This window comes from Haemaphysalis longicornis, unplaced genomic scaffold (assembly GCF_048455015.1).
Source record: "Haemaphysalis longicornis isolate Haplotype H1 unplaced genomic scaffold, Haemaphysalis longicornis Haplotype H1 scaffold_8, whole genome shotgun sequence".
Classification (NCBI taxonomy): Eukaryota; Metazoa; Arthropoda; class Arachnida; order Ixodida; family Ixodidae; genus Haemaphysalis; species Haemaphysalis longicornis.
Genome location: NW_027526445.1, coordinates 189357039 through 189382586, shown reverse-complemented (window position 1 = coordinate 189382586; position 25548 = coordinate 189357039).

The window sequence follows — 25548 nt, the reverse complement described above, 5'->3', positions numbered from 1 at the left end:
CTTATTAGTTTTATGCAGTTGTCTAAGCGAAATTAAACTCTATTTTGAGGTCATCATCATCATCATCATCACCAGCCTATCTACGCCAACTGCAGGACAAAGGCCTCTCCCATTATTCTCCAATTACCCCGGTCCTGTGCCAACTGTGACCAATTTGTCCCCGCAAACTTCTTGATCTCATCTGCCCATCTAACTTTCTGCCGCCCCCTGCTACGCTTGCCTTCTCTCGGGATTCACTCTGTTACCCTTAATGACAAGCGGTTATCTTCCCTGCGCATTACATGTCCTGCCCACGTCGATTTCTTCTTCTTAATTTCCACCAGTATGTCCTTAACACGCGTTTGTTCCCTGACCCACTCGCTCTCTTCCTGTCCCTTAATGATACACCTATCATTTTCCGCTCCATTGCCCTGGGAGTCGTTCTATATTTAAGTTGAACACTCTTAGTGAGCCTCCACGTTTCTGCCCCGTAGGTGAGTACCGGTAAGATTCAGCTGTCATAAACTTTCTTCTTCAGGGACAATGGTAGGCTGCTATTCATTATCTGAGAATGTCTGCCATATGCACCCCACCCCATTCTGATCCTTCTAATTATCTCTGCCTCATGGTTGGGATCCGGGGTCACAACTTGGCCTAAGTAGATATTTCTTTTACCACTTCCACTACTTCGCCCCCTATCCCAAACTGTTGTGCTGCCCCAAGGTTGTTGATCATTACTTTACTTTTCTGCATAATAATTTTCAGGCCCACGGTGCTACTCCGTTCATCTAGTGCGGAAAGCGTGCTTTACGATTCGTCCACCGAGTTACTTAGCAAGGCAACGTCATCAACAAATCCGAGGTTACTGAGGTATTCTCCATTAACCCTTACTCCCACCTGTTGGGGCTTGGGGTGTGGCCTGACCCCGGCGAGCATTGCCCGTAACGCACTCCCTCACCAGAGCACGATTGGCCACCCTGGTGCAGTAACGGCCACAACCTACCATGAATACGCCAATATTTTGGGGTACAAACTAAAAATTTCAAACGCCAACTTCCTCCAGCCTCTGGTTCGTAGCGAAAGTAAACAGAGGTAAACATTGCATCGTTACTTGTTTATAACAAGAGGTGCGTCCACGGAATCCAGGCTAGGGCAATTATGGTCGTTTGATAAGAGAAAATTCAAACAACGAAAAACAATGAATTGTGCAGCCAGTGAGGGGCATGATGCGAGACGTTTTATCTAATAACAAACTGGCACTACTGACTGACGAGAAGCACGCACTTAATGAACGGCTACTTGATGAGTGATACACTGATGGTTTGGGTTAGGTGGTCTTTCATATTAAACGCTTCCACAAAGCATAATGAACAAAAAGGAGAAAAATACGGTCGGGAAAACGTTTTGCTGCAGTTATTGTTCTTCCCAAGTTGTTTAAGGTTATTCACTTTGACGAGGTAGAAAATGAAGAGAACCAATAAGAATGACCCTGAAATCCTAAAAATAAGTTTGAGAAACTTACAGATGTGAAATAGCCGAGCTTTTTGAAAGGAAGGCTGATTGTAAGTGTGCTTGTGTGCGATATGGTGATAGCTGGGGAAACATTAAGAATATGGAGTTAAGAAACAGTGCTAAGATCAGCATTCGGCGGGGACCTAAGCTATGCCTTAAAAGAAAGAAACGGATTTTGTAACGAACAGCTTGAAGTTGAAAGTAAAAGTGGCGGAAATACGAGGAATTGTGAGATAAGAAAAGTATATATTAAAAAAAAAACTGCCGCGGTAGCTCAGTGGCTAAGGCATTGTGCTGCTGAGCACGAAATCGCGGGATCGATTCCCGGCCGCGGCGGCCGCTTTTCTGATGGAGGCGAAAAGCAAAAACGCCCGTGTGTACGAGATTTTGGCGCACGTTAAAGATCCCCAGGTCGTAAAAATCAATCCGGAGCCCTCCACTACGACACGCCTCACCGCCTGCGTTGCGTTGGCGCGTTAAACCCTACAATCAATCAATCAATCAATCAATCAATCAAATCAATCAGGTATTAAACGTTATTTATTCTGGGCAGGCGCCACAAAGCTGAAATTTATGTGCAAATAAATTACCCTAAACTCAATGCAAGTTCGTAAATATTTGAACATTGTAAATTTACACAGACAAGGGTTTGTTCGGGAGTGTTCTCGAAAACAGCGCGCGCTGCAAGCGGAGTACCTCTTCATCGAGTGGAAGTTTCTTGCCGCTATGCGGGTTTAACCGCCGTAGACGGTTCAAACATGTAGAATTCACTTGAGGCAAGGTTACATTAATATGGCGATTGCACAAAACATGTAATCTAGTGGTTTGTTGCCGAAATAGCCGCACGCCTACATTGGGCTGCGCTTTCCCAGGTCATAATAGAGCGCCGCGATTTTAGGAATTGCGGGTCAGATATATCGTAACCGTCCAACAACCACTGTTCAGGCTAGTAGAACAAATGGAAAAGAGTATGTATTTGGGTAAGTTTGTGCATAGTTCCTGGAAGCAGCCACGCCAAAGACACGCCCTCGTATTCTTCAGTGTTTATGCGGTGACAATAATGCTTGTGATACGAATGACGATGACGATGAGGCAGGGCCACTCAGGAATGGAGCACGCCCGCGCAGGGCGATCGGCTCTGCCAGAAAATAGCGCTGCGTCAGCCCCCTGCGGTTTGGCACGGTTGACACACGGAACATTACTTTAGTTGGTCAAAACGACGTTCAAATCCAAATTGTTGGGGTCTAACGCGCCCATACGTCGTAGTGTACGGCTCGGGATTAAATTTGACCTACTGGGTACCTTTAACGTGAGCCAAAATCTCGACACACAGGCGTTTTTTGCTTTTCGGCTCCATCACAAAGGCAGCCACCGCAGCCGGGATAGAAACCGCGTCCTTGCGATCAGCACTACAGCGCCCCAAAGCAAGACTCATCTGACGTAACGGATCTTCATGTCGCCTCGTGCTACACGGTCACCCTTTCTTGTTATAAAAACTGGCCTGACGACCATTTCCTGCCGCTTCTTGGACGCTTATAATATGATTCTTTTGGGACACCTTGGTTTGATTTTTAGACAGCCAACTTTCGTATTCCCCTTTACTCAATGAATCTATACACGATGACTAATATACTTGAGGGCTAATGAAAAACACGTGGACTCGCTACGCCACGCGACGCCATCTTTGGTGCACTGCGTGCTCCCTACCGCGGTGCCGCTCAGCCGGTGACGTCCAGCTCGTCCTCTGCATAACAGCAGCTCCTGCTCTGAAGACTTCTCCGGTAACTCTTACTACGAAAAAATTCCCCGCATTTCCCCGAGGGGAAGAATGTGAAAGTGCGAATGCACGAGTCGAATTTGCGCGGTTCGGTAATGTTCGCGAAAGAGAGATCACACACACACACACAACTACAAAGAAAGAAAGATGCATTTATTCACAGACACCTATTTGTGTTGTCGTTGTACTTGATTGCTAGAGCGGATCTCAGCTTTGAAATTTCGTGTCAGTACTCCTTTAAGCGGGTGCATTAGCCCTTCTCACGCCCGATTCTTGGCCAATCCCCCACGTGGGTATGTGCCATGTCAGCGGCCAGGCAGCGCGCGCCCATCTCCCCCCGTTGCCAAGGAAGACGAGGAGATTCCTGGCCAATCCCCCACGTGGGTATGTGCCATGTCAGCGGCCAGGCAGCGCGCGCCCATCTCCCCCCGTTGCCAAGGAAGACGAGGAGCGCGCGCACCCGCAGCTGTATCTATGCGGACGGCGGCGGACGCTTCAGGCTCGCTTAAGAAGTGCATTCGCACTTAAAAATAGACCAGCCGGCTCTGAGCTCTTACGCTTAGGCGTAAAATGTTTGAAAAGAAGTATGGGACGCTGACACCCCAATCTGCGTAACGGATCTGCGTGCAAAACTACCCTCTCAAATCTATGTTGAAATGTAGATTTCAGGATAAATTTTAGTTGATGCGGTAAAAACGTCCTGATATCCGTATCCCAGTATATTGACGATTTCTTCAAGCAGATAAGTTTAATTCCGATTAAGGGGGTGCTGCAAAGCGAATCGGAGCAATATTAGGATGCACACGACAAATTTTGGCCTGAAATCGTATTCACAACCTTGCGAAATAGTGGGCTTGTACCTATCTTGTAACGCAATATCGCACAGGTTTGGATTACGTGAACGTATCGAGAAAGTTTGGCAAGGGCACCGTGAGCGGGCGAGCAGCTGTCGCTTTCGTTAAGTCAGTGCAGCTGATTGTGTTAAGTATGGCCCTTGTTTCACTCTAAATGAGTTTTACTACTGACAAAAATTTACTCAACACTGAGGTACTTACATGGCATGTACGATGGCCATCGTTGAATTGACGGATCAGAAGTTCGTGGTGGAACTCTAGGTACAGTGGTAAGCCTAAAAGTTTGCGGCTGCTATGACAGGCTCTGGATACACCTGTTTATATACACTGAAGAGCCCAGAATTTAGTTTTCTTGCGGGAGGTCAAAAAAAACGCACTGACATTACAAATCGCGTCTACTTTATTGTAATTAAAAAAATTTCATCGTACCCTTTTTAAGAGGTAGGCTAAAACGAACATCAGCACATGAGTCTCAGTTTGAAAAGTTCGAACTAAATACGGATGTTTCAGGTCCCCTTTTACTCTTCTTCAATGACTTTATTTTCAGGTTAAAACCTTTTGCAAAAGACAAAGACCACATTTCACTGGTGTGTGACGTCCAACGGAGATTTTATTCTTTACTTTGTGTTGCAGGAATGGCTGCTCAATGTAACAAAAAATAAACTGCACTTAGCAACGTACTTACTGCAGCTTTTTAAGTATTTTTAAAATGTGGAAGCGGTACTTACAAAAAAATCCACTGAGCAGCGACTATATAAAAAAATTAAAGACGCAAAAACCTCCATCTGAAACACTCAAGGTAACGGTACTCAATGGGGCCGATGGCTATAGCACGTTACGAAAATTGCAATGATCAGCGTCGCCGCTATTAAGACGATAATATTGTTCCGGCTAAACGCTTTTCTGTATGTCTGTCGGTCTATCGCTAGAATCAGCGGGGAAACCGGCTGTGAGCCTTAACTGCCGAGCAAATGGGAATTCGTGCGAGCTTGGTACGATGAACAGGAACGTTGAGGTTGAATAGAAGGTGGAGTAACGATTTGTTAAGAACGAAGAAAGTAGAAACAGGGGAGAAAGGGAAGAAGATGAGCAAACGAGTGCGGCCTGTGGGGTACCAAGGTGGAAGGACTCGGAATGGGATGGTGAAGTTAGGGGGAAGAGTGGATTTGGAGTGTAGGAGTGTAAGTGTAAGGAAAGGGGAGAAAGAAATGGCGATGGTGATGCGATTTTACGGGAACAAACGAGGGAAGAGTTGTGTAAGAGCCAGAGTGAGGGAACGAAAAAGAAAAGGGAGAGAGATGAGAAAGTGTAGCGGAAAAAAGGTGAGATGAGGGGAGGGCTAAGTGAATGGAAAAAATGGTGAAGTGGGGAGGGTATGGTGAGTCCAGAACTCAAATAGAAATGAAGAGAAGGAGGAGCTGGAGGAGGAGGAAAGATAGGAGAGAAGGGTGAGGAGGTTGAGCACGAGAAAGAATCAGGAGCGGAAGGGACTGGAAGAGGAATCGATGATTGAAATAAAAAAGACAGATGGGGAAGGGAAGCAGACTGTTGAGAAAAGGGGAAAGAGGAAAAGCAGGATAGAGATGTGGAATGAATAGGAGGCGGGATGCGACGGCGAAAGCAAGGGGGTGGCGGGGGACAGGTCGATGGCGGTGGCGTAGTGAAGGCGTAGTAGTGGCGCAGTCGTAAATGGACAATATGATGTAGAGATGGTGTTAAAGAGGGGGATGAAGGACATGTGTAATAGAAGGAGGACGATGTAAGGGGAGGGAAGGACTAAGAGGGAGTCAGTCGAAAAAAGTGAAAAGGAAGAACGGAATAGAATAGACGAAGAAACTTTATTAACACAAGGATGGCTACTCGGATTTGATGGGTTCGGCTTCGGTGAGGGGAAGCAAGGCTGAACTTACATTCGCAAATTGGCGCCACTAGCGAGGGTGAGGTCCCGCAACGAAGCAAAACCTTGCCTGCCTATAGTTGCGCGGCAGTACAACCAGGATTAGAGAAACGTACTGCTGCTCATCCCGTACAGTTCCACTCGACTTGCAAAACAAAAGATCCCTCTGCGGCATCTTTCACTTGGAGGAGCGCTTGATCACAAATCTTGAGAAGCTGGAAAATGCTCCATGAGCCGCTCCCGCCAGCAGAAACGGTGCAGGACACAAGTTCGTAGGCGAACAGTTGGCATCCTGCGATTCTGAAGATATTTCTGTTTAGCAGATGCCCTTCTTTTTGTACCACTGTTTATTTCACCTTTAACAAGCGGCTGAACTCCTTAACGTTCGCATAATAAAATGCTGCATTGAAGAACAGTTAGCAGAGTTACCTCAATTTTGCTTTTCTAGGAATTAACACAATTTAGGTACTCTGCACACAACTACAATCAAACTACTATTTTCACCTACTTCACTACTAACATCAGCGTTTGAATGCTCAAGCACAAATATAGGTTAGACATGTGAGCATTCTGCTAAACTTATCCCCACAAACTGAACAATCAGGCATCAGAAATCGGCAAGGAAGCAGCTGTCACCTTTAAATGACACTTTTTTTGTTCAAAACCTGTAAATGGGACAGAAAGGCTCATAACGTAAACTACGCTTTATATTTACCTCATCTGCTATGGTTTTCAGGCAATGCTTACAACTCACTTGAGTACCTTCAGCTTGTGGAGGGCTTTGAAAACGCATTGCGGGCAAGTGGGTTGAGTTCAAGCTCTCCTATCTTGCCCGAAAATGCTGAATTCCACCATTCCGAAATTAACGTGACTCGAGTGTGGTGGACGCAAGAAAGAATAAGAACACGCCCAATCAGGATAACATGGGGCATGCACGTCGGCCGCTTAAAAAAAGGTGCAATGTATTGCTGAGTCGACTCAATGCTTGTTCGTATCTTGCAGCAACATCGGCCTTGGCCGGTGTGTTTGAGTGGTTTCCCTCTTAGCTGGTCAGCTCAACATCCACAGTATTTCCAGGAAAAGTCCCAAGCCTTGTAATCAGCACGTTCCAGTTAAGGATAATGCAGCTGATACTTCACACTTCTAAATCTATTTCTTTGTAGAAGGATGTTCCCTTATTGGTGGTCCTGCACTAGCGTTTGTAAATGGCAGCCTTCAGAACCCTAATCCGGCCTCGTTAGATGGCACAGCCAGTTACATAACTAACTGGGAAAGTGGACTGCAAGGACTGTCAATTCACATGATAAACATCCGAAAAAAGGCAGAACAAACCAAACCAACTTCTCGCGCTTCATCCAAGACGAAAGTACAAAGGTACCGACATTTTTGTGTAAACACCTAAGAAATATGGCTTCACCGTAAACATGACTAACGCTAGGAAATTCGGATACATGGTGATTAACTGCTTAACCGAAATTATGATTTTGGGCAAAATCTTGAGTTTTCCGAAATCAACAATCAAGGTTGCCATTTAGTGGCTACATGTTAGGTTATGCATGAAACACCAATAACTAGTATAGGGGAGAGTACTTGTACACTTAAATAATACAACATTATTCAAATATAATAGCACACTGTGCAAATAAAACTCTCTGAAAACTTACGTTTTGTCGGACAAACACTGCTGAGAATGCTTGTGGCTCTTTTCCGGTTGAATGGAGGGGCGTGATGTGTTGAGGCCACCCAGAGGTCTAAAACAGTATGGCACATGATTACCACACATGAAAGAACGGAAATGATTGGATGTACGATTGTTACAACTCGGGAAACACAGCATTCAGCTAAAATCAATGCCTGCATACAACGGCACCCTACACGAGGTGGCCCGCCGCTAACCCAAAGAAAGTTTGCGAGGCGCGCACATTCGCTCGCAAAGGATTCTCTCTCGCCATTGTCAACACGGCACAAATGACAGCGGTGATTAACGAAGCCGTAAACGCTGCGCAGCGCAGTGTAGAGGAGTAGCCGCCCGTGTTCTGATAAACCACGCATAAGACGTGGTTCTCAGTGATGAACTCTGAAGCAGTTCTATATACTGCTGCGGAACAGGAAACATTACTAAGACCAGCACCAGGCGCTTAGCGCTCAATGCAAGTGCAACAATCTACCTACATGCGCTCATCGCCTTTCTGTAGACGAGCCCTCTAGGTTCAACCTAACCAGTTCAGTTAAACAATTTACACACACACACGGGCTCCTGTTGACGAATCCACAAAGCGGCGAGGACAGCAACAAACGACATCCAGTGATAAGAAAGGCGGCAACTGTTCCGAGACAGCTTACCTGACAGGAAACGACGCAGAAGAGCAAGCGACGTTCAGGCGGTTCAGGGGCAAGCGCCTAACGAAATTAGCCGTCTTTAGGTGGAAAAGTTGTTCTCAGATACTTCAATGCGAAGTGGAACACGACAGACATAACCGAAAACGTCGAGTCGCCAAATTAATCATAATAACTGCGCTTGTTAACGGCATACCACAGATCACGGTCAACGGCCCACGGCAGATAGTGCGATTCGAAATGAAAGTGTTTCGGGCGTGCCGCCGGACGCCGTACTCACGGTTGCGGCCGTTGGCAGTGGGTGGCGTAAACGAATTAAAACGCAACTGGTAGATAATTGCCTCTGTTATTGAATATAGCAGTAACTCTAGGTTTTATTATTTATTGTGTGTGTTATAATACAGAAGCTTAGATTTTTAAAGTTTACAAGCATAAAACGCGAACTGCCTAAGTTTTTTGGCGCTCGATTTGATCGACAAAAAAGCAGCAGATGGCAGGATAATACTTTGCAATGGCATTTGGTTGTTTTATGTGTAAGTAATCGTAGTATTACTTCGCGCCTGTTTATTTAGCGCCTCATTTCATGCTTCCGCCCCAAATTTTGTTTTCTTTTGGTATCTGACTTGTTCTCCAGCGTTGTTTGGGCAGGAGAGACCGAGGTGGTCTGTTTCTTGCATTTGTGCAAATTATTGACGGTCGCTAACAATAATACTGTAATAAAATTGTGATTGCTAGTACGTTATAACTCCACTGAGCGAAGAGAATGGCTGTTGTCAGAGGGGGGTGAGGTGGGGGCATGATCGCGCTGTTGGGACAGAAGAGGAACAGAGAGCGACGGAATTTTCAAATGGTCACAGTTCAAGGCTGTGCCTGTGGTCCGTGAAACGCTGTAGACAAAAAGTGGGAAGAGGAGGGCTACTGTGTCGAAATTCGTAATAAGCAAAGGCTGACTTTTTTTCCTGTTTAACGTCCATGCCGCTGCTGCATTATATTGGATTTGGCGAAGAGAGATCCCATCGTAAGCGCCTTCATTTTCGGTTGTATACTGTTTCATTTATTTTTTATTTTCCATTCGTGCGACAAGATTTTGATCAACAGTAAAAAAACAATTCCACGCTTGTTTGTTTCTCATAAAATGCGAAACCCTCATTCAAACGCTCCGCAGATTCGCTTCAGCAGTGTTACCACATAATAATACGGGAACAAATTCATAGGTAAATTCGATTTCGTTGACGACACCGATGCTTCGCGTAAACGTTTTATTTATAGGACTACAAGAGGCATTTTCCAGCCTTCCCTTCCCGTGCACCCAGACATCGAAACGAACCTTGCCATACACTCAAAGAAGTAGATTAGTGTAGAGTGGAATTTAAATATTCAACACGTTTTGTGCAATTTACGAACAGCAATTTTAGAGCATTTGCCCTTGTCTATATGGCGAGTCTATATTTAAACCTCTCAACGGGATGCGAAATAGTGCAATTTGCGGTTTAAACATTCAGCCTGTTTTGTGAAATTTTGCATGCTTGCATTCACACACCGTACTTTTAGGCACCCTAACGATAGGGTTCCGTAGGAACACCCCAATCGGGAAGAAATACTTTTTAGCATCCCTTTAACGGTCGTAGCACCCGTTTAAACTGTTGATTACACCCCTGAATTTTGGCACCCTCGAGATGGGGTGCCCGAGGAATATTTGGGCGCTTGAAAGGTGCAAAAAGGGTGCCGAATGTTCAGTACACCCTTTTAGTACCTTAAAGGGTGTAAAAATGTTGAGTTACACCCCTTAATTTGTTGAACCCTCATGATTAGGTGCCGTAGCAATGTTTTGGTCCCTAAAAGGTGCAAAAAGTGTGCAAAATGTTTAGTGTACCCTTTTAGCACCTTAAAGGGTGTTAAAAAGTTTAGTGTGTAGCGCAGCGGACGATTATCGGGCGTACGCCACACGTCGGTCTCCCTCGGCGTCTGGTTTCGGACTACAAGGGGTAGGGCGGGTGATAGTAGACGGCGGTACGGCGGGGCTTCCTGACGACGGGTTGGAGCACGGGAGGGTAGACGAGCAGCGGCGGAGTAGACCATAGCCTGTGGCTCTCGGGGTGCTTCGGATGGTGTAGAAGACCGCAGTGCCTGTTGAACCTCTTCTCGGATCACGTCGGTCAGGGAAGCAACTTCACCTTGCGGTGTCTTTGGGAAACGTTTCCGCAGCTCCTCCCTCACCACTGCAAGGATGTTCCCGCCTAGTGTGTCGAACGTAACAGACACGGCACCGATCGTTTCTGAAACAAGAGCATGAGCTGGGTGGTCGTACTGCCTCGTTCGAACTTCAAGCGTCTTCTCTATCGCGGCCGCCTCAGACGCGAATTCGGTCACCGGCTTACGTGGTATATGGACAAGGGAAGTAAAATCATTTGCGGGACCGCACGCCGAAACACCTAATATTCATGCTTCCAGCAGAAGTTAACGTGGGATATCCTCCGCGGTTATCCCATCTTGTCTTTTTTGAGTGGTGCAATTCTGTATTTAATCATGTCGCTTCAAGGCACTTAGCACGTCAACATTGGAGTGTAACTACAGCAATGGCACCTAACTGTTTTTAAATATTAAGCCACAGAATAAAAGTTCTGAACTTCGTAAAACGGCTATTCGGCATTGGGTTTGTAGATATTCAGTGTTGAATTGAGGTATCAATATATTATTTGCAGTCGAGGATACACACAGAGACACATGAACGCACGCATGCACGCACGCACGCGACAGAGAATGAGGCAAGAATTTTCTTACGCACCATTTTTCCAGTCTCAAGCATGTAACAGCGATATACGAAGAAGTGTAGCGACGTATACTAGAGGAATATTGGGTCGCTTTTGTGCAAAATTTATTCAAGTTAACCAGGTTCGAGGGTTTTGGCTGGAAGCATGTGAAGAAAGGCGTTGCCATGTGGCGGTGACGTGGTCATTTTTTGTAATAATAAAAGGAAGGTTCACAACGATCTATTAGTCACCAGAGAATTTTGCGGAACACCAGGCAGCAGTCTCAATTGGGTAAATGGGTTGGAATGTGGAAAGGGGAATAGTCAGATACGCCAGAATTTATGAACGGGTCGAGTATACAGTCACGCCTCCCGGGTTTCTTGGGGTGCAGCTAGAGAGCTAGCGTGGAAACACGCTGTACTGAGGACAGAAGGTGCCGGAGATGCCGGCCCAGACCGAGACATAGCCCAGGCACCTTGTATCCATCTTTGCACGAGCGGAGATATGGTATGGAATGCAGGCCTTTTTTAGTACACGATCATACATTCAGAAGTTCCGTTGAATCTTTGCAGTGTTTGTCTGGCAATCTGGTATGAACGAAAGAAACGCAGAAAATTGATCCGCCATATCCGGTGGTGGGTTATAAATGCCGAAACCTGTTTGTGGAGCAGCTTGTAAAAAGATTTTTGTTTCGTCTGGGCTTAACGGACCCCTTTCTGTGTAGCTTGTTTGTTCAGCTTTTCTACAATTTATAGTAATAAAATTATAAAAATATATGCTGTGAGTGTTTTTTTTGCGCGAGGTTATGTTGTCTCTCCTGTGCTTTTATGAGCGATTTTAGATAGACTGCATTTCAGTAGTAACGCCCCAGCGTTTGTATGATGACGCAGGTAAACGTTTGTGTCCTGAGCCAATGTATAGAATCAGTTATATCAAAGGATGGAGTCATGATGTCCTTAAGCTTGTTAGGCTAATTACACGCTGCTGGAGTCAAAGTGTTCTATTTTAATCTGGATACTCAGACACTACCGGTTCTCCCATGGTTAGACGACATGGGTATTTGTTTGCCATGTGTAAATGATTGTATAGGCTCTGTAAGAAGCCTGAGAATGTTGAACGTATTTTTATTTCATTGCAGGGACATTATTTTTTTCTTCTGGGATGTCCTCCAGCAAATTCTTCGAAAGGATATGCTCTTGACGCAAAACGGCACGCTGTTCCTTGAAGTTGATCGTGGTGATATCACCTGTGACGTTTTTTTCCAGATGCAGAAGCAGAATGGCTCTAAGAAATATTTACGTGAACGCAAGACCCGGAGTTTATTATTTGAATGAAAACATTTGTAAGATGAGAGAAGTGTATATCTTACAAGTGTGTTGTTGTTGTTGTTGTTGAAAATGTTTATTAAGAAAAGATGGGAAGGGAGTTGGGTTAAAAAGTGGAGCACTGGGTGGCCATCCTATTACAAGTGTGAAAAAATAATGAATTGTTAAATAACTAGTGATTTAATTATGCTAAGTCCACAAACTCTAGGTGCTTGTTCAAAAAAGGGAAACATTGTTTAATGACTTCGATCACCAGGTTGAGCTCCTATTTGCTTTATGTTGTTGTCTATACAGGCAGCAGAGAAAAAAAAGATTAGGTGTAAAGCATCGGCTACATACAGAGCATAGCGCGTAGAACCATTAATTTACATCACCACGACGAGTACAGTTGCTTCGGACTGTTTGAAGTTGATGGGTTTTTCCAGTAAAGGAAGTTGTCTTACGGTTCCTCATCATCACGAGCCTATCTACACTCACTGCAGGGCAAAGGCCTCTCCCATTATTCTCCTATTATCCCTGTCCTGAGCTCGCTGCGACCAATTTATCCCCGCAAACATCTTGATTTCATCTACCCATCTAACGTTCTGCCGCCCACTGCCACGCTTGCCTTCTCTAGGGATCCACTCTGTTACTCTTAATAAACAGCGCCCTATCTTGCCTCCGCATTGCCCTGCCCACGTCCATTTTTTCTTCTTAATTTCTACTAATATGTCTTTAACACGCGTCTGTCCCCTGACCCACTCCGCTCTTTTCTTGTACCTTTATGTTACAGCTATCATCTTCCGGTACATTGCGCGCTGAGTCGTCCTCAATTTAAGTTTAACCCTTACGTTTAAGCCCCGTAGATGAGTACAGGCAAGATGCAGCTGTCATACACTTTCTTCTTCATTGACAATGGTAGGCTGTCATTCATTATCTGAGAATGCCTGCTGAATGTACTCCACCCAATCCTTATCCTTCGAATTATCTCTGCCTCATGGTTGGGATCCGGGGTCACAAATTGGCCCTGGTAGATGTATTCCCTACCACTTCCGCGGCTTCGCCACCTATGTCAAACCGCTGTGCTGTCCCGAGGTTATTGATCATTAGTTTAGTTTTCTGCATTTAATTTTCAGGCCCTCAGTTTTACTCCATTTGTCCAGTGCGGTAAGTATGTTTTGCAATTCCTCCCCCGAGTTACTTAAAACAAGGCAACGTCATTAGCAAATCTGAGGTTACAAAGATATTCTCCATTAACCCTCACTCCCACCTGTTCCCTATTCAATGTTATGAATACTTCTTGTAAACAAGCTGTGAATATCATCGAAGAGATTGTTTATTGTTTATTGTTTATTGGGTGGTGCCCACCAACAGCACTAGGCCTTCTTGGGTGGTGCACACAAAAAGGACAGGGCGACACACAGATATACAAACGGTAAAACGTGGAGACTGGTTATGAAGTGCAGGGGTCACAAAGTACATAGTACCACAGCACACGCGCGTGCTCGCAGGCACGCACACGCACTCACACACACGTAAGCACGCACGCATGCGCGCGCACACACACACACACACACACGCACGCACTCTCTCTCTCTCACACACACACACACACACACACACACACACACACACACACACACACACACACACACACACACACACACACACACACACACACACACACACACTCAATTTATACATTTAAGGAATTAAGATTACAGTCAGGTACATTAGCACGCGCTGAGACAGGGCTTGTGACAAGGTATACTACAAAGTACATTGGCATACACGCAAGTTCAGTACAATCCACCGTCGTAACTTACTGGGGAACATGGATACTGGAAATAAGTACATATAAAGCAAAATTTATAAAGCAAAATTTATGTGTATGCACGGCACATACGCTCGTGAGTGCAAACAAAACATACATACATGCATGCCCACGCGTGTGGATGTGAAGGTGAACAAGTGCAGGCAAATGCGCACGTGCATGCATGCACACACACGTGCGGACACACATACATAGGTACACGGGAGTATGTGTACGGCAAACGGTGCAAGTGTAAAAAATGGGAAGGGAACGGAAAACACGAACACGAGATAACTTCTATACCATACTGAATGGGCAACAGCGGCTTCAAATGCGTGCATTTTTCAGGGCGCGTTTAAAAGAGTTAACATTGCCGGAAAAGACGTCGAAAGATGCACGAAAGTCATTATTGTACACACGTTGCACACGGCACACTGGAGACAGCATCTCTGGGGTGGTCACATCAAAGCAAAGGTGGGGGCGGAGAGCTCGAATTGGTGCCCTTAGCCGAACAGAGCTCACTATTTTCGGGCTGTCGAATCTGGAGTGGATACACTTGAACAAAAACACTAAATCGCGTTTTGTGCGTCTAGATTGCACTTCTTCGAGCTTCAGCCGCTTGATGACATCCTTGTAAGCGTATTTGTCGTGTAGGGTGTAGCGGCGAGAGAAGATGCGCGTGAACCTATTCTGAACCCTTTCCAAGCGCAAAGACGACGACGCACTCATGCAGTTCCAGACTGCCGATGCAAACTCCAGCTTTGGGAGTACAAGGGCTTTGTACAGAGCAAGGAAACACGAACCTCCTGAGAAGTCCCTTGTTGCACGAGAGATAGCGCCCAAAGTCCGAAGAGATGAGCGTGCGAGGTAGTTAACATGCGGTGTGAATCGTAGTTTCGAAGCCATCAAAACGCCCAAATCACGTGTTTCGCTTACTCTTCTTATCGTCAGAGAGTCGAGGTGGTATGGGAAGGTTAAAGGAGAGGTTTTTCGAGTGTATGTAATTGTAACGGTCTTCAATGGATTCAAATCTAAGTAGTTAGTTTTGCACCAGCGGGAGATTGCTTGTACGTCGCGTTGAAGCTGGGCGCAGTCTGCCTGTGATCCCACTGCGCGATAGAGTTTCATGTCGTCTGCAAACTGCAATAGAGATGAATGCTTTATAATTAACGGCACATCATTCACAAATAAGTTGAACAATAAAGGACCGAGAATAGAGCCCTGTGGAACCCCGGACGGTACAGTGAAGCTGCGAGACTTAGCACCAGCGTACTGAACAAAGTTTGTTCTCTGTTTGAGGTAGGTTGCAAACCACTCGCAGAAAGCAGGAGCCAAGCCATAAGCAGACAGTTTGCGAAGGAGCAAATCATGGTTTACGCGGTCGAAGGCCTTGCTGCAGTCGAAGTAGATGGCATCCATTTGTTGACGTGAATGTATGTACTTGCTGGCGTCACTCAGAAAGCAGGCAAGGTTTGATTCGACGGACCGGGCAGGTATAAAACCGTGCTGATTACTATGAATGAGGGGCCGGATTTTGGACAAGAGATAACGGTGTACTACTTTTTCGAAAACTTTTGAGAAAGAACAAAGGAGAGATATTGGTCGATAGTTCCCAGGCACCGACGCATTTCCGGACTTATGGAGAGGAAAAACAACGCCGGGTTTCCAATTTGTCGGAAAGTGCCGCTCTTCAAGCGAGAGACAAAAAATGTGGCAGAGCAACGGCGCGAAAATGGCAGAGCAGCCTTTTGCAATGAAGCATGGGATGTTATCATGGCCTGAGGATTTCTTCGAAGGTAGGCTGCGGATAGCAGCCGTGACATCCTCAACGGTTATGTTGGGCGTGTGTATGACATCACCTATCTGCGCGAGCCGAAGCGGGAAGCCGCTGTCGCGTGACGAGTACGCGGACAAGAAGTGTTTTGTGAATATTTCAACAATGCTGGCTGGGTCGGAAACGATGGTGTCGCCATCCTGCAGAGTAATCCGCTCAGGGGCCTTTCTTGTGCGCGTGCTAAAGATCCGCCAGAAGTCGCTCGGGGATCGGGTAAGCGAAGATTCTGTGAAGTCCGAAAAATGTTTTTTGTCGCGAGCGAGCAGCACTTTCACAAGTGAGCGCTGTTCTTTGAAGTTAGTGTCGGCGGACGTGTCATTTTTAGCTTTCCTTAGTTTGTGGAATCGACGCTTACTGCGCAGCGTGCTGCGGAGTTCTTTGCTGAACCAGAAAGGGAATTGATGAGGGCGCTTAGACTTTTTTGGTATGTGCTCGTCCATTGCTTTTTGGACAATTTTTGTGAGCAGCTGCACCGCTGCGTCTGCATTATGCGATGTGTAGACTGGCTCCCAATTCGTCTCCTGGAGCGTTATGTAGAAGGCATTATAATCGCCTCGGGGAAAATCAAAGAATGGGGTCTCCATGCGCAGCTCATAGGCAACCGGTAGTAAAGCCGTGACAGTGAATGGTTCATGCCACGGGTCGACCGGAACAAGGGCTTCTCGAGCGTGTTTAAGGTCTAAGGAGGTCAAGTTGGAGAAGACGATGTCAAGGACATTTCCTGCGGGGTTAGGAGGAAGTGCAGCATATGCCAATCCAGCGAATGAGAAAAAGTTAAACAAGTGAGCGGCTTTGGTAGAATTGCCAACATTTTCCCCGGGATTCCACCACCGGCCGGGCACGTTTCCTTACGGAGGGCGGATACGTAGAAGCAAAGCAAAGCAAAGCACAGCGCTTTGATTTTGTGAATATGGTCACGAAGCCAAGGACGACGCAGTTGTCCTGAAGGAGAAATAAGTTTATTGGAGCGAACTTGTGCTCCCCTAACAACTCAAAAGAATACAGAGGCGGCGAAGCAGCGGTCAACAAAGTGACTTGCGTCGGCGAGCGTCGCAGAATCGAATGCCCCGGCGTCCGCACTGCAGGCTTTTTATCTTTCGGCGCGCGTGGTTCTTGAAACGTCGATTGACATCGAGAACATAGTAGATCCAAGAAGATTATTCTGGGCTGTTCACATTAGATCGGAATACTCTCCCTATCACAACAGATAACACATGCGGCACAGAAAGAAAGAATGGAACACGCGCTTCCCTTGGCGCAGAGATAACACAGACCGGCGCAGCCGGGCGGTAAAAGCAAAACACAAATAAACAAACCCAATGTATGGTTCGCGGCATTACCCCTCCTCTAAGAGTGCATCTACCCGATGCTAACATAAGCGACAGTCCGAACAAATGAAAATAAAAGTTCGTCATCTTCCGTAGAAAGGTTTTATGCGGACAACGTGGACGACTTCAGGCCGCGTGCGTTGTCGTGATATGCCGGAGTCACCATCGGGGATCACTTGGTAGGTAAGTTGGCCAACACGTCGTAGAATCTGGTAGGGCCCGAAATACCGTCGCAGGAGCTTCTCACTGAGTCCGCGTCATCGGATGGGAGTCCAAACCCACACACGATCCCCTGGTTGGTACTCGGCGTCTCGGCGTCGGAGGTTGTAGCGGCCCGCATCCACCAGCTGCTGGTCCGTTATACGAACTCGAGCGAGCTGGCGGGCCTCCTCCGCACGCTGAAGATATCCGTGGACGTCGGCGTTGAGGCCGTCGTGTTCTACGTGCGGAAGCATGGCGTCGAGCATCGTAGTCGGCCTTCTACCGTAGACAGCTGACGCTCGAATGGCAATGGAAATGCACACAGCCCCTACCAATTCCGACGTGTCGCCGGAGCCCAAACGATGCAGATCACTAACATCAGACTCCACAACAGAAATGGCCGACCTCAAACTAGAGTTACAGGTCATAGCGCAACAGCAAAGCGAATTAGAGCAGACTATAAAAAGCGCAATACAAAGGAAAATCGAAGCACTCATCCCAGCGATTGTAGAAAAAGTTATTGAAATCCTGACTCCCCTCATAATAACACAAATCCAGACGCATCTACAAGGCCTCACAGTGAACAAGGAAGCCCACCTTGCTTAAACAAATTGTAATATGGCAGTGGAACTGCCGAAGTTTCCGGAAAAAGAAAGGAGCGTTACACCAGTAGATACAAGCCCAAAACGACAAACCGGACATCATTTTACTTCAAGAGCCAGGCAAGCAACCACAACTTACTGGGTATATAACCTATCAAAACAATGACACATTTGCCACCCTGGCCACAAAAGACTTGCATCTCGATGTAATACAAGAAACAGAGCAGGGACACACACTGCTCCTACGCAACAAGCAGTGTGATATAAGCATTACCAACATATATAGTCCACCAAAGGGGAAAGTGCATCATGTCAAACATGCAATCAAAGCAGCAGCTGGGAAAAGAATGTGGCACCTTATAGCTGGTTACTTCAATGCTGTACGCACAGCCTGGGGATACAAAAGACTCGCCAAAAGGTCGACAGCTGCACAACTCAATGCAGGAAGCGGGATTTACTCTCCTAAATGACATCGCAGAACCGACAAGAACAGGCAACTCGGTCGAAAGAGATACCAACCCAGACCTTACTTTCTGCAAGGGACCCCTGCAAGCCAAGTGGACGAATACGCATAACACTTTAACTAGTGACCACGCAATCGTACAAATAAAAGTGGGCATTCGGGTGGCAAAAAGGCAAGCCAAACATGGTATCACAGACTGGCATCAAATACGCATGGAACGGCAAACTGTTCAGGCAAGAAGTGTATCAGAATGGGCACAACTAGAAACAGTAAAGAAACAGCACACAAAGTACGTGCAACAACAAGAGGATCAGCCAAGCGCTGACACCCACTTTTTACACCTTTGGGAGGCAAGATTAGGACTTACAAGGCGATGGAAAAAGCACAAAACAGACCGTAGGCTCAAGGCGCGCATCGACAGAATAAACAAAGAGATACTCGAGTACTCAGACCAACTCAGCCGAGAACAATGGCATGAGACGTGTGACAAACTGAATGGTACCCTCAATCTCACCCACACCTGGAACCTTGTCAGAGCACTCATAGAGCCCAGCAAAAGCAAGACCATGAACAACCACAAGATCTTGCAGCTCCTGCAGACGTACAAGGACAACCACGCACAACTCCTGCAAGATTTACAAAACATATACATCCCAGCACGACAACAACCTGCCTACAAAGAGTATGAAGGACCCACCAAGAATGACATCGATGAACCATTTACGTTGCTTGAACTTCAAAGGGCCATTCACAGAATGAGAAGAAATAAAGCTCCAGGGCCTGATTAACTAACAACAGCACAAATTAGGAACCTTTCTGAAGCAGATACATGCCTGCAGACCTCTCTGCTTTCTTCTAATAAAGAGCTTTCTCTCTCTCTCTCAGATCAGGAATTTCTGCTCGAAACCATCAATGAGGCATGGGTACTAGGCACAGTGCCAACTGAATGGAAGAGTGCGAATGTCACCTTCATCCCAAAACCGGGAAAAGACATCGCCATACAGCAACATAGGCCCATCTCTCTGACCTCGAATGCTGGAAAGATCATGGAACGAATGGTACTGGACAGGCTACAGCAGCACATAGAACAACAAAACATTCTGCCACACAATATCATTGGATATAGAGCTCACCTATCCACGCAGGATGCCTTACTTGTATTATACGATGAAACATATAAGGAGGTTAGCATAGCTCAGCTCAAAGCAATTTTGGCCATAGACCTGAAGAAGGCTTTTGATAATGTGGCACATGATGCAATGCTAGAAGAATTAGCCAAGACTGGTTGTGGGCAACGCATGTACAATTATGTCAGAAGTTTCCTAGAGGGTCGAATGTACACATTGCACCTAGGAGAAATCAAATCACAGCAATTGCAACACCCACAACAGGGAATCCCACAGGGCTCCGTACTTTCACCAACACTCTTCAACCTTGCTATGCTCAGGATACACAGAGCCTAACAAATAATTGGAAATATCGGACACATGATATACGCCGATGATATTACATTGTGGGTTAAAACAGGCTCACCAGGCGACATACAGGCTACGTTACAACAGGCAGTCGATAACATCAGTAAGGCAGCAGAAAAATTGGACTACAGTGCTCACCGGAAAAGTCGGAGCTTGTTCTCATACATAACCCAAGATGGAAGCCTCCACCCATTGTCATTAAAAACGGAAACGTCTCAATTCCTTGCAAAAAGCTAATCAGGGTACTTGGACACTACATTCAAAGCGACGGGGGAGGCCATGCCACAACTCAGCACATACGTCGGCAAGGAGAACAAGTCCTGAACATGATGCGCAGAATCACGAACAGATAAAATGGACTCAGGGAACACGACCTCCTACGACTACGGGATGCACTTCTTATTTCACAAATAAGGTACCATGCAGCATACACCAACTCCGCTAAAACCCAGGAAGAAAGAATCAACGCTCTCATTAGGAAGGCGACGAAGATTGCGCTAGGCATTCCGTTCAATGCCAGCACCAAGCGACTTCTTGAGACAGGAACGCACAATACGCTGGAGGAGATCGTAGCAGTCCACAGGTACAACCAACACCTCAGACTCCAAGCAACGGCTCCAGGGCAACAGATACTTCAGTGTCTAGGGTACACACCCCAGCAGCCTATTTTACGACTGGAACGTCTAAGCCCACGCACGGCCAACCTACTCAAAGTTGCACCCATACCAAGACACATGCATTGCCAACGAAACAAGGTCAGAAGGAGCATTCAAGCCAAATACCTCGATAAACGAGCAGCTGCGGACCACTTCAACAACCACGTATACACAGATGCAGCAGTAACAGACACAGCAGCAAGCATAGCGTATGCTGACCTCAAAGGAAAATTGGAGTACCAGCAGTGCATCCCCCTTATGAAACCCATCTGGGCTGAACTCACCGCCATCGCCACCGCCATTGACCACACATCCAGCCCCACGAAGCACACGTACATATACACTGACTCAAAAAGCGCCTGTCACCAACTTCTAAGCATGGAACTGCCACAAGCCATAGCTACGGCCATCAACAACAGCATCAAGGGATCCGTAGCAGTGTACTGGATACCTGGGCACGAAGGAATGGCAGGCAACGAAAAAGCTAATCAGCTGGCCCGAGAAGCCGCAGCCCGGGCTCCTGCCAACTTCGAACCAACTCAAACGCTCATGGTCCCAACAGTACCTAAATTGAAGGACTACTCCACGGGAAGGAGGGAACTGCCACAGCTCTCTGACACGCTCACAAGACGCCAAGCAACCCTAATAAGACAAGCTCAAACGGACACCTTGGACACTCCAGCTAGACTACACAAGATATGGGGAGATCCTGACACACCACCCCCTACTTGCTCTACCTGTAACGTCATACTCGACCAAGATCACATACTCTGGAACTGCACAACCATACACAACACTACAAATACACCCAACAAAGGATGGCTGACCGCAACAAGCACCACCGAAGAGCAAAGGCAACCGGTGGCGTACATCAGGCAGCGGCTTGAAGACGTAACCAGAGGTTCTCTGGAATGTGAGGACTAAACAGGCCTGCGCGCATATTTTTAATAAAAGCTTTTCTCTCTCTCTCTCGAATGGCGTCAGCTGCGTCGTCTCCTGCATAGCCGTGTTGTACGCAAACGTGACATACGGGAGCACTTCATCCCAAGTCTTATGTTCAACGTCAACGTACATTGACAGCATATCTGCGATGGTCTTGTTCAGACGTTCTGTTAGTCCGTTCGTTTTGGGGTGGCACGCCGTCGTTCTTCGGTGATCCGTGTTGCTGTAGCGTAATACTCCTTGCATCAGCTCCGCAGTAAATGCCGTTCCGCGGTATGTGATGAGGACTTCCGGGGCTCCATGTCGCAGCACAACTTGGCTTATAAAGAACTTCGCCACTTCTTGTGCAGTCCCCCTCGGAAGAGCGGCGGTCTCTGCGTAGCGCGTCATGTAGTCTGTCGCTACGACAATCCACTTGTTCTGTGATCGTGACGTAGGGAATGGGCCTAAAAGGTCCATTCCAATCTGCTGAAATGGTCTTGATGGGACGGCGATCGGTTGCAGAAGTCCGGCGGGTCTTGTCGGCGGCGTTTTTCGTCGCTGGCAGTCACGGCAGCTCCGGACGTAGTGGGTGACGTCAGAGGTAAGGACGGGCCAGTAGTACCTCGCCTTGAATTTTCTAATAGTGCGGGCTGTGCCCAGATGTCCGGAAGACGGGTCGTCATGGCACGCTTCCAAAATTTCGTCACGAAGGTCCGCGGGGATGACGAGAAGGTAATTCGCTCTTGTTTCGGGGCTGAAATTCTTCTTCACGAGGACGGAGTTTCTCAGGCTCAATGCTGGTAAGCTGCGTTTGAAGGTCCTAGGAACGGCAACATTGCATCCCTCGAGGTACTCGATTATGACGCGTAAGTCGGGGTCGGCACGCTGCTGGGTGGCTAGGTCACTCTCCGTCACGATCCCGAAGAACGCGCTGTCTTCATCAGAGTCTTGTGGTGGTGGGTCGACGGGGGCGCGGGACAGGCAGTCGGCGTCGGCGTGTTTCCTGCCGGATTTATAAACGACTGTAACGTCGAACTCCTGCAGGCGCAAGCTCCACCGCCCAAGACGGCCAGAGGGGTCCTTCAAATTGGCGAGCCAACACAGCGCATGGTGGTCTGTTACAACCTTGAATGGCCTTCCATACACGTATGGGCGAAATTTTGAAATCGCCCATATAATAGCCAGGCACTCTTTCTCAGAGGCAGAATAGTTTTTCTCCTCCTTCGACAGACCACGGCTGGCATAGGCGATTACCCTTTCGCAGCCGCTTTGCTTTTGGACAAGGACGGCACCCAAGCCTATATCACTGGCGTCCGTGTGCATTTCCGTTTCGGCATTGTCGTCGAAATGAGCGAGCACAGGCGGGCTTTGCAGGCGTTTTTGTAGCTCGCAGAATGCTTTTTCTTGGTCGTTTTCCCAGCTGAAAGGGGTGCTATCTTTCGTCAAGCGCGTGAGTGGCTCTGCAATGCGTGCGAAGTTTGCGACGAAGCGCCAGTAGTATGCGCAGAGCCCGAGAAATCTTCGCACGCCCTTCTTGTCTTTCGGCCTTGGGAAGTTCGCAATGGCTGAAGTTGTTGCCGGGTCAGGTAGGACTCCCGCGGCGTTGACGACGTGGCCCAAGAACTTGAGTTCCCCGTATGCGAAACGGCTTTTTCAAGCTTCAGCGTCAATCCCGACGTACGAATGGCCTCGAGTACAGACTCCAACCTTGCAAAGTGTTCGTCGAAAGTCCGGGCGAATACCACTACGTCGTCGAGGTATACGAGGCAGGTGTGCCACTTAAGGCCAGCTAGCACAGTGTCCATGACTCTTTGAAACGTCGCTGGTGCTGTGCACAGCCCAAACGGCATCACCTTGAACTCGTATAGGCCGTCTGGGTATATAAATGCAGTCTTCTCGCGGTCTCTTTCGTCCACTCCAATTTGCCAGTAGCCGGTCTTCAGGTCCATCGATGAGAAGTACTTCGCGTGGCAGAGGTGGTCGAGGGCGTCGTCGATTCGGGGGAGGGGGTACACGTTCTTTTTCGTGATTTTGTTCAGTTGCCGGTAGTCAACACAAAACCTTTATGTGCCGTTTTTTTTCTTTACGAGTACGACAGGCGCAGCCCAGGGGCTTTTCGATGGCTGTATAATGTCGTCGCTGAGCATGTCGTCGACTTGAGTCCGGATGGCTTCCCGTTCGTGTGAAGAGACGCTGTACGGTGACTGTCGGGTAGGTCGGGCTCCATCTTCCGTTATTATTCGGTGCTTCGCTAGAGGGGTCTGACGTAGTTTTGCGCTCGACGAAAAACATTCGCTATAGCGACGCAGCAAAGCCAATAATTTGTTGCGTTTTTCTTGCGGTAGCGCCGGATTCACGTCGAAGGGCTGCAGGAGCTTGGAGGTTTTTACGGGTGTGTGTTTAAAGTCCGCGACCGCGATCACGTCACTTGCTTCTTGCGTTTCTTCGAGGAATGCAATTGCCGCGCCCTTGTTTAAATGCTGGTACTCCTCGGTGAAATTATTAACCAAAATGTGAGATTGGTGTTCCTTGAAGCGCGCAATGCCTCTTGCGACCGACACACCACGGTCGAGAAGCACCATTTCATCAGTGTCTACGAAAGCGTCGACGTCAGGAGCAGCATCTTCACAGTAGACTGCGACCATCAAGCTTGCGCGGGGTGGCAGGGTGACATGGTCATCGGCAATCCTTACAGCAGCACGTCGTTCGGGGTTCGGTTCCGGCGTCATGGAGTAAATTGGTGAAAAACGTATCGACTTGGTCTGCAGATCGATTATTGCACCGTTGTCCATCAAAAAGTCCATTCCAAGAATTACGTTGCGGGAGCAGTTAGGCAGAATGACGAACGCCGCAGGGTACGTTGTGCCGTCTATGGTGACGCGCGGTGTGCACGTTCCACTTGGCGTCACGAGGTGGCCTCCTGCTGTGCGTATGTGCGGACCGTCCAATCTGGTCATAACTTTCTTCAGTTTAGACGCAAATGGTCCGCTCATTACCGAATAATCAGCTCCCGTGTCTACGAGGGCGACTACGTCAAAGCCGTCGATGGACACCTTGACGTCAGATGCAGTCTTCCTCGAGTTCCGGGTTCGTCGGGGCGTCGTATCTCTGCTTGTACGTGTTGACGGTCGGGCACTGTGCATCGTCGTTGTCGTCGTCTTCTTAACGGACGTCTCGGTCAGGTCGTGTACGCGTCGCGCCGTGTAGCTGTCGTCGTGTTCAGGAGCCTCGTCAGGGCTAGGTCGGGTCGTCGGGATGAGGGCATGTCGTGAATCACTGTCTTCGGCGCGTCCTTGCGTCGTTGGAGGGTTTCCAATTTTTACGCCGTAGAGCAACTTCACCTCCAGAAGTTGCTGCTTTTAGTTTCCCCCGCGTGGGCTGGGGGACCTTCCACGTGCGAAATCAGCATTGCTACGGCGGTTAGGCGACTGGTATGGGTAGGGCGACGGCGATCGGTGTGAGCGTGCTGGTGCTCGGTTGGTGTTCGACAGGTATTCGTCGATATCGGTAGGGCGCTGGCCGGGTCGGGGTCGTGGGTCGTCGACGGAGAAACCACGCAGTCCGAGTCTCCTGTACGGGCAGCGACGATAGATGTGATCGGCCTCTCCGCAATGGTAGCACAGCGGACGATGATCTGGCGTTCGCCAAACGTCAGTCTTCCTCGGCGTCTGGGTTTGGGCTGTGTACGGCGGTACGGTCGACGGCGGCGACAGTGGGGACGGCGGCGAGAGTGGACGGCGGTACGGTGGAGCTTCTTGTAGACGGGTTGGAGCAGGGCGGGGTCGACGAACAGCCGCGGAGTAGGTCATCGCCTGTGGCTCGCGGGGTGCCTCGGATGGCAT